The sequence below is a fragment of the Chelonia mydas genome, chromosome 1 (genome assembly GCF_015237465.2).
Source record: "Chelonia mydas isolate rCheMyd1 chromosome 1, rCheMyd1.pri.v2, whole genome shotgun sequence".
NCBI classification, from domain to species: domain Eukaryota; kingdom Metazoa; phylum Chordata; order Testudines; family Cheloniidae; genus Chelonia; species Chelonia mydas.
In genome coordinates this window covers 114,450,837-114,465,626 of record NC_057849.1, presented here as the reverse complement: position 1 = coordinate 114,465,626, position 14,790 = coordinate 114,450,837, and positions in this window count along the sequence as shown.

The window sequence follows — 14,790 nt, the reverse complement described above, 5'->3', positions numbered from 1 at the left end:
TCTGCTGGGGGTACTTGCACTAGCTGCTCCTTTCTTGGAAGGCTGGGAAGGAATTTTTCCTTCACTGCCAGATTGGCCAAAGCAAAGTGGCATTTTTTTGTGTGTGCCTTCCTCACAGTGGGTTCAAGGGGATGTAGCTGGGGCAAGCATGGAACGGGAAATAGGCTATGATGACACAACTTCTGTAAGCATGGCGTGGATGTCCAGTGCTGGTACTCCATAGGAAAGGATTACAGTGATCAGATAAATGGATTGTTAAAGGATTTAAAGAAGGTGTTTGTTAAAGAAGTGGAAACCGGGGGGAGGGAGAGCAGGAATTTGGGACTCCCATGACTGGCAGGGCAGGCAGCCAACTCCCCTCCCTCTTTTATAGCCCACCTTAATGCTCATTCGAGGGGGAGTGTCCCAGCAGTGGGTTGGCTGGGGACCAGGATGGAAAAGGGGGGTGGGCTGGATGGAAGCCAGCCCACAGGGTAGATTTTGAAATGATCATGGATTTACCTGTACTGAACACTTTTATCTTCCCGGTACTCCCAGACAGTTAATAACAAAGTTGCAGTCTAATTAAAACCCATCCAGTGTCTCCTGTCCTTCTTCTGGAATGGCCGGACAACAGGGCAAACATGACAAACCATTAACAAAGCTCTCCCTGTCCCAATCTTCCTCAAGAATGAGAACTTATTCCTGAAGTCAAAGGGAGCTCTGAGTGCTCACCATTTCTAAAAACCAGGCTCAGAGATCACACTTTACAGGCTCCATTCTGCAAATCCTTTGGTCATGAGTAGCCCCATTGCTGTCAGCAGAACTACTCACAAAAGTTTCCCTGTCTGGCTGACAGTGTTTACAGGCCTTAGAGTAACAAGCATTTACAAACACATAAAATGGTGCAAATGTAACGGATTGATTTTTTAATTAAAACGTATGATAACTTTCCGACAGGCCTGAACGTGCTGACAAAGGGTGTCTCTTTGTTCACTATCAGCAAGAGCATCTGTGGTTGAAAATAAATAGCCCAATAGTATAGTTTGCCTTTAAGTTTATGAGTTGTTTCCACAGTGGCAGGTGAGAAAAGAAAAAGCAAATGTAAAGTTAGTGCACTTAAAAAAAATATTCAGTCAGGTATTGCCTTGAATATTGCTCCTGGATTTTTAGTAATGGATCCTCGATGCATCCTTCACCTTTTACTCAGACAAAATGTTTTGTGTAAAATGCTGGCTGCTTTCAAAACTGGTTCCTTTCCAAATATAAACAATATTTGGAAAATGTTCAGTTGTACAAATTAACGCAAGCAACCTTTTTTTTTAAACTGGAGGTCTAATTTTAATGGTAATATTTCACCTATAAAATGTGAGGATAACAAGTTTGTATTCATACAAAGGTGTTAATTAATGAAAGACAAACCTTTGCCAATTATTGACACATTCTTCTGTAATCCTGTTGTGTGGAACATTCTAATGAAGTCATAGTTTATTACTAATGATCTAGCTTTGTTTAAAAAAGAAACTGTGAGAGGGGGGTTGAAATAATTTATTTGCTTTGCTGTATTTTTGATCACAGCAGGTAAGAATGCTGCATTTTGACTGCCACATTGTATGCAGGATGAGGGGGTATGACCTCAGAAGCGGGGATCGAGAACTGGCCCTTTCATACTTCAGCACACACCGCTGTGAACCAGCACTTTGGTCATATTATCCTCTGCACCACAAAGCTGTCCGCTAATTATCTCTGAATAAGAATTTTATTGAACCTTAATTTTCAGTAATGGGGTCTGATAGTTCGTGAAGAAAGACAAAAGAAGAATTCCTTTGTCTTTTCTAAACACTACCCTCCTAGCTCGGAAGTGCTGGCAGAACTCATTAACCAGGAACAATGAGATGAAATATGATCACATTATTTTTGTCTGCTCCCCCAAACCAGAATAGTCCTGTCTGCCAGCCTGTCCATCTGTCTATCTACATAGGAAGAGACATAAACTTTGCAGTGGATACTGTTGCAACACATTGCTTCTCTGCCTTAGCATGTCCTTTCCAAGCCATTGAGAACTGACTCTAACCAGAAATGTGTACCTTTCAAGGCCAAATCCTACGTACAAGTTTGTCTAAATTTTCCTCCAAGTTTAACAAAATCATCCTGTTGATTAGTTAAAGAAGCCTGGCAAACCTTATTGAATCTAAATTATATGAAAGCTGATTTTTGTTTGGTTTGCAATGCAATAATAGATACAATACTGTGTGGAAAACAAAAGATACTCATTGAAGATTTCTTTTAAATAGAAATTTGCTGAATATAATACTAGTTAAAGGTGTGCAATGCTTAATGTAAGAAAGAAATACTGTATAAGTTTCCACTGAGTTAGGTGATGATAGATGGAGATGTTAGTGCTTCTGGGTTCCTCTATTGTGTTCAGAGTGCTGGCTTCTCAACACGTCTTCCTTTAAATAACGTAATTTTAAATTACCTTCTGTGCTGAGCTATGTTACTGTGATATTTGAATCTTGATCAAGCATGACACAGGTTGAACAGATAGCAATTCTGTGCTTTACCTAGTCTGGTAAAATACCATAGAAATATACAAATGTAATAAAAGTGACAGGATTACCCCAGTTAAAATAGACAGTTATACTGAAACAGAATGAGTTGCCCATTTCTGTGTACAAATGAAATAAAGTATCTTTTCCTTCCAAGGGTATTTTATTTACCCATTATTGTTAAAATTGGAATCTTGGGTACCAATTTGTTTTTTACTTAATTTTTTTCCTGGACAGTGGTTAATTTTCTAAAGTAGTTTGTTTCTGAGAATCATCAACTTATTTAATGTCTATTTCTAAAGTTTTCAGGCACTCATTTTTTCTTGTATGTTAAGTTGACTAGCCCCATCATTTTCATGTCACATATAGCCCTGTGGCAGATATATGCTAGGGTGATGTCTTACAACATAAGGCATCAACCCCCAAAATATTCATAGGCATAAAATATAGAATGATCGTTTTCCACCCCTGTGCTACTTCAAGATTCCCACGAGTAAATATTCTTGAATATTTTCATCCTGCCTAATTTTTAATGACGCATGTGATGGTTCTTTCTCCAGTTCCCATAGGAGACTATTCCAGTCAACGGACCTCACCATTACAGTTGTTTCCTTCTGTACAGCCTTAATTTTCTTTTGCTAATGTCATCTGATTTCTCCTCCATTAGGTCACCCTAAATAATTCTCCCCATCCTTTGTAAAAATGAAAAAAAGTACATTTTTAAGTAAAAATAGATTTATTAAAAATATACACGCAACTATCAGCTCAGCCCTCCCCCTCCCCCCCAACACATACATACACACGCTCAAGTCAGGTCAGGGTCAGGAGTTCATTATCCAAATGATGATTTTGGAGGGTGGGTGAAGAGGGTGATTATCCCACAGGCATCAAAAGACATGTTTTACTAGAAGCTCAGCAAACACAACCTCAGTGCAGTTTTCATTTTGATTTAACTCATTCATTGAGCCTCATGCCATTTCAAAATTAGCCAAGATTTCATTCTAAAAGTACATCAGTTAAAACAAATACTGTACTCTTTGAATATTTATTTCTTACTGTATATTTAAAAACATAAAATGATAGCCAGGACTATACTCTTTCCATTAATGAAATTGAGTGTATACACTGTAATCATCAAGATTTTGATTTTTTGTTATATAAAAAAACCACTCAAGATAAATTTTGTGATGTCTAGCATATTCTATAGCTGGTTCCACTGATGTTGAAACAAGACTTAGAGAATGGAAAACAATACATGGAGAAGTAGCTACCTCAAAGCATCTGCCAAATATTAACATTATTAGTGTGCTATTAACTCTGTTAAATGTATTTAGATGTAACATAGAATCTTAACATGATACAAAAGGTCTGATTTTCCTGTCACTGTCACCAACAATAATCAGGAGTAATTCCATCGAAGTCATGGGAGTGAAACTGTTATAAAACGAGCATGAGTCAGAGGAGAATCAGGAGCACAGTCGTTAAAAGGTAGCATTGGTTTACAGAATGCCATTGCTTTTCAGGTTTTGTAATTTAGAAAATTTTCTTTGTATTTTTAATTATTTAGTATTTTATTTCATGAACCAGAGATCTGAGCTTACTCAGTTTCCTATATGCCTGTTTAAATCAAACTCATAATTATTTTATTAATTGTCTGTTTCAGATAAAATGGACAGCTATGAGTAAAATGTGTGGGAAAATGTAAGCCTGGTGCTTGAAAAAACATTTCCTCTGTGGGTACCGTTGGGAAAGGGTAATTGTACAGTAAAGTCTGATACTAAGAAATTGCAGTGGCATTCTGTTTTGGCCTTGACCTTGTGATAGGTCTTTAATAGATAATGCGGAATAATTACGGCTGCAGTAAAGATTTGAATAAAGATTTGGTTTTATATTTTAAAAAATTAGTGATTGGAGATTATATATACACATGTATCCACAGTGTAGGCTATACCACACCTCGACAATGGCCATATTGTTTGTTTACTTGCTGGATAGTGTCACATAGCTACTACATCAAAAATAGTGCCATCAACAGCTTATGCCAAAATGTAATATGCTTACTATAACAGGCTTTGGTCTACCAATATGTTTGCAGATAGAATGTACTAAAACAACAGAGGAATTTACTGTATATTTAGATAGCTATATTATGGATACTGTATGCTTCTTTTCAACAGCCATCACATTGCTGTATTACAGTTCAGATTTTCAAGTATTCAGGGATGTAAATATATTAAACAATGCATCTATTTGCACAAAGCATTCTTTATGAGGGGCATCCATGTGCTTTTAATCAGTTTCATGCTGAGTGAAAGAAAATTGTAAACTATGCATTAAAAGAAGATTTAGAGAAAGTTATTTTGCTGTATCTACTGCATTCTAATTCAATGCTTCTCCTTTTGCTTTCAGTGATAATATACGTAATCTTCTAGCAACATTCATGAGGAAAGTTTGATGTGGATTTACACTAGTGGAGCTACATTACAATGGGTAGATTTAAGGTATTATAAAATGAGTTTTTGGATTTGTTACAGAGGTATGAAACCCCTAAGACACAGGCAGATAGGGCTTCCAACATATGGCAACCACTCTTATTATAAAACAAAACAGTGTTAAGTCAAAGTACCTGATTACAATTCGCTAGTGCTATGTAGCTCTGATAGCCAGGCTTATATTTAATACCCCAGAAACAATATCATTTATTTTCCTGTCTTCTCTTATCCCTTAGTTATTGGGTTTGTAGGCTTTGAAACCTTAAGCAAAAGGATAAAATACAAATTATAGAAAACATCAAAGTATAGAGAAATCAAATTACATGCCATACAATCCTTACAAAGATACATCACGTATTTCTGATGTGTAGTTTGGTCAAATTGCTATCACTGGAGAGCTTTAGTGGTTATAATTAGTAATCTTTGGGGAGTTACTGTAGCACACTTATTATGTCAAAAGTATTTAATTGAATGCAATAGTTAATTTCCAGATTTACAAATACATTTGATAATAATGCAAAGCTGCCAAGAATCTGACCTATTATCAAAGGTGTTAGAGTAAAACAGGTATATGATATGGCAATATAATTTTACCATGTAGATTGGCAGTTAAGTGGGATGCTATAGCTTTGGTTTCTTAAATTACCTCTTCATATACTATGTTGATTTTTTGGGGGTAGTGTATTTAATACCATGAGTCTTTGCTTCTACATATATCGTATTAAATATTCCACATTAGAATGTAAGTAGCATATCAAATAAGCTATTTTAAAAAATCAAATAGAAAAAAATGTAATTGTGATGGGCATATCAAAGGTAAGATCACTAACCATCAATTTCCAGTAAACAAAATTCTGTTGGGGAAATTAAATGAGTGACAAGTAGCTACTAACAGATAAATGTACATTAAATTCTGATGTATACAAGGTATCAAATAACTAGATAATTTATCACCAGTCAAATTTAACACCATGTTTGCTTGCCTTGGTCTCTGGTTCCCATGCACTGCTATCTTATTAACAAGACTTTAATTCTAATACTGACAGACAAAAGTGTTGTACTCTAATGAACTGTCTGCTCCTTGCAGAAATCTGGTGGTAATGTAGAATGTTAGTTACAATAATGATAATCTTTAGTATTTTTAGCTTGTCAGAACCTGCAAAGCCAACAACAACCAGTCTTTTACTAAAACTCCACCTCATCAAACTAACTTAATTAGCAATTCAACTCCTTATTTTTGTTTTGGATTCCCCTCTGGCTACTAATTAAAGCTTAATCGAAACTGCTGAACTGAGGTTGTAAAGAATTCATTAATATTAAAATTAGCCCCAACAATTTTTTTGGGCTGGTGCAATTTGTATTTGTTACTGTCAAGGGTTTGAAACTCAGTCAAATTGTTAAGAAAGCTGTACCAGAAATTTGCTGTATATTCGTATTATGAGCTGAACAAATATGATGAATACCAATAGTTAAACAAGTAGTTCATGTTTTGGCCATACACTGTTCACATCACTTGTGTCATTGTTTAATACAAACAGACAAAATAGATTTTCAGATCATTTTTCCAAAGTCACCCACATTTCTGTGTCCTCCTAAGTGCTTTCATATTTTGGATAAAAGAGAATAAAAGGCTCTGGAAAAAAATGCAGAGATTGATTTTATGTATTATCTTGACAAGATTAATATGTTTGAAAAATGAACAGATTTAGCACTTCACTTTGATTTTTCCACTTTTCTTAACATCAAAGATTACTCCAACTGCAATATTGGTCATTTTGAAAACTAAAATCAACAGAACTCTGGGCTTCTATAAAGGACACATTTTTGCTGGTAACATATCTCTCCGGTTTTTCTTTGAAAGGAAGGGACTACATACTTTCTAAATTAAAATAAGCATGTCAGAATGTACTGTAAGTTATTTAAATAGATCCTTTTCTGAAATCAGTTTTGTCTTTGTAATGAGTTTAAATTGTATTTTTAATTAATTTGGTTTAGCTTACAATAAGAATCCACTTATATTTGAGAATTAACTAAATACCCTCAACAATATGAGTAAAAGTGCAGTTGTGTTTGTTTTTTGGTAAATTTTATGCAAAATGCAAATAGGAAAGGCAGCCTTTTTATAGAAGACAAAAATGATTTTCATAATTGAAGTTCACTTTTCATTTTAACTTTTGTACTTTAATATTTTTATCAGAACATGTATATTTATTTTACCCTACAGGAAATTTTTCAAGTATGTTTGTAGGAAACAAACTTGTTAAGACTAAAATATACAGCAACTAATACAGGTTAACATAATTTATTACATATAAACATTAAAATATATTTATATAATGCAAAACTTTACAAAAATATACATGAAAAATTACATATGCATCTAGGCTTCATTTAAATAACATTTATGACAAAACAATCATGCACACATTTAAAAATCAACATATGTCCGTTTTTTACTCACTGACTAAATCAACAATGGCATACAAGGCACACAATTTAAAATCTTGGTGACAATTTCCGTGAAGTTATTCAAATACAATTTGACTTCTGACAAGAGGATGTAATTTATAAAACAGAACATGCCTATCAGTGGAACCTAAATTTGCATAATGAGGATACTTTCATTTCTGCAAGCACAGTTTTTGACATCCCAACTTGGAGCGCTGGAAGAATCTGGTGAAAAATGTCAATATACATAAATAGAAAAATGATGAATAAAATACCAGTAACATTTATCTGATTTGAGTAAACAAAATAAATTTTGCTTTCAAAAAATAATGATTTTCCAAGCTATGATAAAATGTTTCTTAAATGTACAAAAGTCTAGCACTGCCTTTAGCTGCAGTCATCCTTGTAAACTAAGAGAGGTGTTTTGAGGTTATCATTAGATGACAAAAACACTGTTGTGACATTAATTTTATGCATTTTTAATCAGTCTTTTGATTTAATTCTTTGTTGCGTTTCCTATAAATATACTGCACTGGTAACAATAGCCTGAAAAAAATTGCCTTACCAGTTTCCTTTACTAGTTAAACTTGAAACTGGTTGTTAACTTTGTCATGTGGGTGTGACTACAATTTATTATTAAATTTGATAGGGAATAGTTGTGTGTTCCTTAAAAGTTTCAAAATCTTCATATCAGGTAAGCGTATGTTCTGAATATAAATTCAACAAATGCTGGAACCAATTTCTTTTAATTCCGTTTCTTTTTTCCCCACCCCATCAAAAATGTACAGTATCAGATGACAATCAAAAACAGGTTATGTTTCAAAGCCAGAACTCAGTCAGATTGCAACATATCCATTTCAGGCTTGCTCAAGAAAATTCGGAGTGTCAAGAGGAAGCAATAAAACAACATCTGAAACTTGAAAATTTAAAGGAACACTGTCAACTTAAAAATCTGATATTGTAAACCATCACATTCCTTTTACCTATGTTACTAATAATACCTTATGGAATTAGAACTAAAGTAAGTCCAATTTATTTTTCAAAAGCCTTACTGTTTGTTTACTTTCCCACTTCTCTCAGCTTGGACAATGATGTACATTTTACTTTTGCTTGTAATTAGTTTCAATTTGGGGTTCTCAGTGCTGCTGCATTTGAATTGCCAACATTAAAAGGGAATTTCTTAAAAATAACTGTTTCAATTGGATTTTAAAAAAATCCAACGATATGGAAACATTTATATTGGCCTTCGATATTACAAAAAGCTTTTAAAAAATTGAGGTTCAAATTAGAATGGATAATGTCCCTTTAACTCTAAAGATAACTTGTATATATTCAAATTAGAAAACTAGACAATGGGTTTTGAAAGAGTATGCTTCATATGCTTTTGTTACATTGGTAGTCATTAGACAGACTGTAGAACATACCATCTATTAAAGTGAAATAAGAGGAATCCAACCTTTGTTTATTTATTATTACAGACTGAACAAGAAATACAATTACCAACTGATCCAGACATATGGCTGCAAAAGGACATTTTCATATAATGGTTCAGTTACTTTAAACCTGCTAACGAGCAAAATTTCCTGTGGCCGTATTTATTTATTGAAAATATTGAATATTGTAGTTCTGAGTAAAAGTTGGTGGTTATTAGATCACTTCTTATGGACAGCTATGAAATGTTTAATGTACACATAATAAAAATGGTAATTCCTTTAATTCAAATGCAATGGAGTTAAAAAATTGAGGCAGAGTATACTCACAAACAGAAATTGCCTTAACTGCTTTCATCATTACCACTTTAAAATAAGTATACATTTTATAAATATTTTCAACCAGAGTAATTCATCATTTGTCCCTAATAAAACCTCTTACTTTCCCAACATAGCTATAAGATACAGACATAAGTAGCTGTGTTCACAAAATGCTGAAAAAATGGGTTTGTTTCAACAGATGATGCATCCCCCATTTGTTTCTAGGCTGTACATCATCAGCATGTTGACTGACAGCCCTCCTTTTCTCAATTTCTAATGTTACAGGTCTGAAAGGTGCACATATAATGGTTTAGTTTTTGAGAGCACTGGTCTTTATTTGGTGAGGGATGGCTTATGTGCTAGGATGTTTGTGAACATACAGTAAATGCCATAGCTAACACTAAGCTATTATGCATTCTCCTTCTCTCTGTGATTATGTGTTTTTAATGTAAACTCTTTCACACACACACACAGAGCTAACAACGTTTCATACACAGAGAGATAATGCAAAGCAAAAGTGCACATTATTAAGTGCTAGTATTTCACAATTAACATATGACTGAAATATCAGCTCTCTTGAGCCTGAACTTTCCTCACATGGAATCAGCACAAAAAGGAATCATGTGTAGTCACTGATTGAAAAGATCAGCTCTACAACAGCAGGTCACCCTAGGAAAAACAAGTCCTTTTAACAAGCAAACCCCCAAAGCTTACCCCATAGCTATAAATGTTATCAACTATCAGTGAATATTGCTATTGGTCTCATTTCCTCAAATGTTGTTTCCAAATATGCTGGCATAGGACTGAGATACATTCACGTTGTTGGAAGATTTGTGAAGACCTATTGAAATTGACTTTTTTTAAATTACATAAAATAAATGTTTTGCAAATATTTTAAAATAAACTATTTTTACATGTTGGCTGATCTAAACCAGAAGGAGAATATAAGGAAACACTTACTCCAGTGGAGCAAACAAGGGAGAGAGGTGAAAAGGACACAGAGCATATAAACTGTACTAGAATAGGAAGAAACTATGTGCCTTTAATCCTATAGTCCTCCTTACGCCCCCTTAAAAACCACCAAATACACTATAAAGAAGTAATTTAGCTTAGTAAAACTGGCTAGATAAATCAGAGAATATCTCAGTATTCTTGGGAAATATTCAGAGTGCTGTTCGAGAATAGAACTGTTTAAGCACGAGTTTATAGGAACATGAAGGAAAAGCTGCTACATTTGTTGCCAGCAAAAATGACTAGATGTTGGGATTAATTTATTAATATAACTATTGCTTTTTAAAATAAAGCAGCATACCAAGTTTTTTTTCCCTCAGTGTTGTAAAAAAAAAGTTTTAAAATAAATAATATAATATTAATTAAAATACTAGTGCAAAACATTTCTGATTGTGGAATTTATTAAATTCACAAAGCTCCTTCTAAAAACTCAATATATATATAGGTATAATCTTTTTCTACCATTGATATTTAATTCTGCTTCAAGCATTGATCGTCTTATCAGCTGAAGAATTAGTAATGGTTGTATATCTAGAGAGTTCTGATTGAATTCTATTACATTTTAAAAATTAATTCATGGTGCGAATAGTTATGTTACTATACTAGTATGTTGGTCTAACTCACCAATCAGCTCACGTACTGTATGTATTTTGTCTACATTTAAATTTGCCTTAAAGAGTTAATTGACACAAGTGTTGTATTTGGCACTCCAGGGTATTTTCTAGGATGCAATGATAGGTTCATATATACACACACACAGCGTTTTGCAACAGTTTTGTTCACACACTAACACACACTGACAACAAATTATGATGATATTAAAAATTCTTCCTCTGGATTTAGAGCCCAAATTATTGGACCACGTTTGACAGTCTTGGGGAGATATGGGGGTCGTGGGAGAGAAAGCAGTGCACAATGGAAAGAAAGAGATTAAAAAGCAACAGCAAGCTGGCTTTTACATTTTCCACTTAGCACCATCTTGTGCAATCCCATCAGTTTGAGTTGTGTGATCCCCCTCGTACAGTGCACTGCATAAGGGATGATTAATATCCTCCTCCACACGTCGTATGCTATTGGACGTTGTGATTGTGGGTGCCTTGCAGTGCTTTTATAAACACAACCTCTACCCCTACTCTCTCATTTGAAGGATATTAGAGAAATAAATCCACTGACACAGGTTTCATTTTGTAAAGTGGAAACCAAACACACACATTTTGGAGGTAAGTACTGCACAAAAAATACTTTATATTTCTGCTGAGGCAAATGATTTTTAAGTAGCTCTCATAATTATTTCCGGTGGAGAATATGCCTTTACTGTTTGGTCTGTTCATTTGCTGTTCAGACGAGGAAAGGTTATATTACTATCATTACACAAACACTTAAGTGGGTCTATTGATTTGTTTATAAATGAGATGTCAATTATTCAATAACTGATCTTTAATTTTGGGCAAATGATCAGAGACCCTTGAGTGAATGAAATGTGTTTTGTTAAAGCATGTAGCACACTATTATGCATTCATTTTCTTTTGCCACAGAAAGGCAGTGTTTTAAACAGATTAATGAAATGTTTTAATACTACTAGGGCAAACCTATCAATGAGAGAAAAGTTAAACACACAGTCAAGGGGATTATTATCTAGCTGTCTGTATGTTTCATCTAACCTGACACCTTGCTATGTCTTTTTTGTGGGAAACAATTTTTACTTACTTAAACAGCCTTCTCTTAATTAATCCTTCTCTCTTTTCCTTGCATTTTAAGCTTTCCTAAGGAGATCAAGGACTGTTCCTACCTACTGAGCTACTGCAACATTAGCGGTTCAGGATGATGTTCAAAAAGCAATGCTTGTATAATGAGGGTACCATCAGTCCCTTATATTTTTTAATTAAAGTTCATTCAAAGTGTGTACTCAAATACCTTGTGTCGTTACCCCATCACTGAATCTCAGAGATTCACTAATGATTAATAAACACCACAACATTTTCTTTCACTCCATCTGCATGGGATCTAGCTCTAAAATGTCCAAAGAATAAATCAAAGGAGAATTAAAATGACAAAATACAGAGCCATTTCAAGCTGAAACACCTTTCTTTAAAGTACTACACACTTACACCAAATACCATAGCACATATTTCATACTGTAACATCAGTGTACTGAGGTCCCTCTGATTTGATAACAGGACAAATATGAAACAAGCAAGCTAGAGTTGTAGCCTTACTTCTTAATTTATTTGCTTTTCTGGTCTTACTTTAAATTTCTGACCAAATTCATCCCGGGGATAAATCCAGTTGCCATTTACTTCAGTGGAGTTACACCAAAGATCCACATGCTATTTAGGATCTGCATACGGAAATCCCAAGGATGGTCATGGGAGGTCTGTGAAGATCAGTAGTAGCGTACTGAATGGCCATAATTTTATTCTGGATTAGTTTTTAATTTTGTGTTTGCAGGGTTGTTTTACTTATGTTGATCCCAGGATAGGAGAGAGACAAGGTGAGGTAATATTTTTTATTGGACCAACTTCTGTTTGTGAAAGAGACAAGATTTTGAGTTCCATCAGCCCAGACCTGAAGAAGTGCTCCAAAGGTTGTCTCCTCTTCCAACAGAAGTTGGTTCAATAAAAGATATTACTTCACCCACCTTGTCTCAGTTTTTAATTACTTAATTTCCCATGTACCTGTTTTGATAAGCATAGCACATGAGAAATCTTTCAAGTAAGGACATCACATGTATTGTGTAAAAAATATATTTTTGAGGCATTTTCCCATCATACTTATTAGACCAACAGAAGGACAATGAATAACACACAAAACCACACCTACAGCAAGCTTAGGGAAATGCACACGTGTTTTGCAACTACTGCAAAAATGGATTGAAAAATGTATTTTTCATTATGGGAAATAGCTTTTCCAGCAAAACTGAAATGTCTGTCACCCAATGAAGCAAAGCAAAAGAGGCTGATCCAGAAATGCAGCTTGCTAGCGCACTTCAATGTGAGTGTTACTCATGTGATTGCCAAAGGTCAGTGTCACCACAGAGAGGATGGGCACAGGAAGAAAAAAATAAAAAGGTGATGTTTGAAAAAGATGAAAACGGGCCTGTCAGTTCCTCTCAGAGTTTGCCTGCCTTCTGCCCCCATGTACTGCACATTAGCTACCCAAGGATCTGTTTTCTTCGTGGAGTTGAAGTGGAGTGTTGGGGGAGAAGCATACAAGGAAGAAAAAAAAAATCTAAGCTTTTGAAGGGAAATGGGAGCAGGAATAAAAGGGTGCATCAGCTGACAGCCTTGTAACCATAAAATATGCCACATTCAGTATGTTGAGCAAATGACACACGCCCACATCCCCCCTGGTGCTGCTGAATATGGGTTATCGCTAACCCCAAATGTTCAAAAATAATGAGTCTTGCTGAAAAGATTTTTTAAATAATAGGAAATATTTGGTTCTTTTTCTTTGCATTCTTTTTTTGAGACTCTTGAGTACAGTCAGGCCACAATTTCAAGCTTTCCTCTGCAACTGTGAGGCCTAGAAGTGTACATATTTAAACACCTGAAAGCTAAGATTCTCATGTATTCATTTGACTCCATGGCCTGGGCCATTCAAAATGCCTTGAGACTCGTAATAAAACCCCAAGAGATGGCAACCTTCATTCAGTAGTCGTCATTACTCTGATTTCAGCTGAAAAATTCATTTAAAGAAACAGCAAAGTCCATGGGAACCTAAGTCCAACAGCGAAGAAGTTAAAAGGAGGTTTGTAATGTCAGAAGTCCTCAAAGTTACTGGTAGGAAAGGAAACAAGTCAGGAGTAAGCAATAAAATCCCCTCTCTGCATCAGTTTAATTCCATTGGTACCCATCTTCTCCAACTCATCTCTGAGCTTTTTAGGAGAAACCCCCCACCATTGCACTAGTATGGTTACATTTCCACTGGTGGACACCATACCGGGAGGGCTAGTATGGATGGGAATAAGGCCTAGGCACCGTGTAATCAAGATGTACTCTTTGCCTCTGGGCACTACTGCAATACAAATAAGCAAATAATTAAGAATCATTCAGGAAAATGTTTCAGCACACGACATAAGTGTTAACATGCAGGAGTTGATTAGTTTTGTAATATTTATCATTTTGCTGTTGTAACTTTTTTTGAGAAAAAAAACTTATGGTCCCAGTCCTGCAGTTACTGTGCTCTTTGCTGAAGTCACTGGGGCTCTGCATGGGCATAGCAATCTGTCCATGTGCTATCAATTGTAGGATCAAGGTCCGAATGTCTAGCCTGGTGTTTCTAAAATGCATCCACCATGGCCCAGAGGCTTTTCTTGTGGCCACAGCCTACTGGGCAGTGATGGGGGGAGGAGAGGAGAGCAGTGGCTCCTTCCCCAGGGCTGCCAGCAGGGGCTGGGCCTTGCCCTCCTTTGCATCCAGAAATGCCAGAGGAGCAGGCAGCTGGTGTGAGTTCCCCACCTCTCCAGGGGTGGTGGAGCTCGGGCTTCCAGCTTTAGCCCTGGGGTCGCAGGTGCCAGGCTCTGGCCACAGGGCTTCAGTCTCCCTCCCTGGCTGGGGGGCT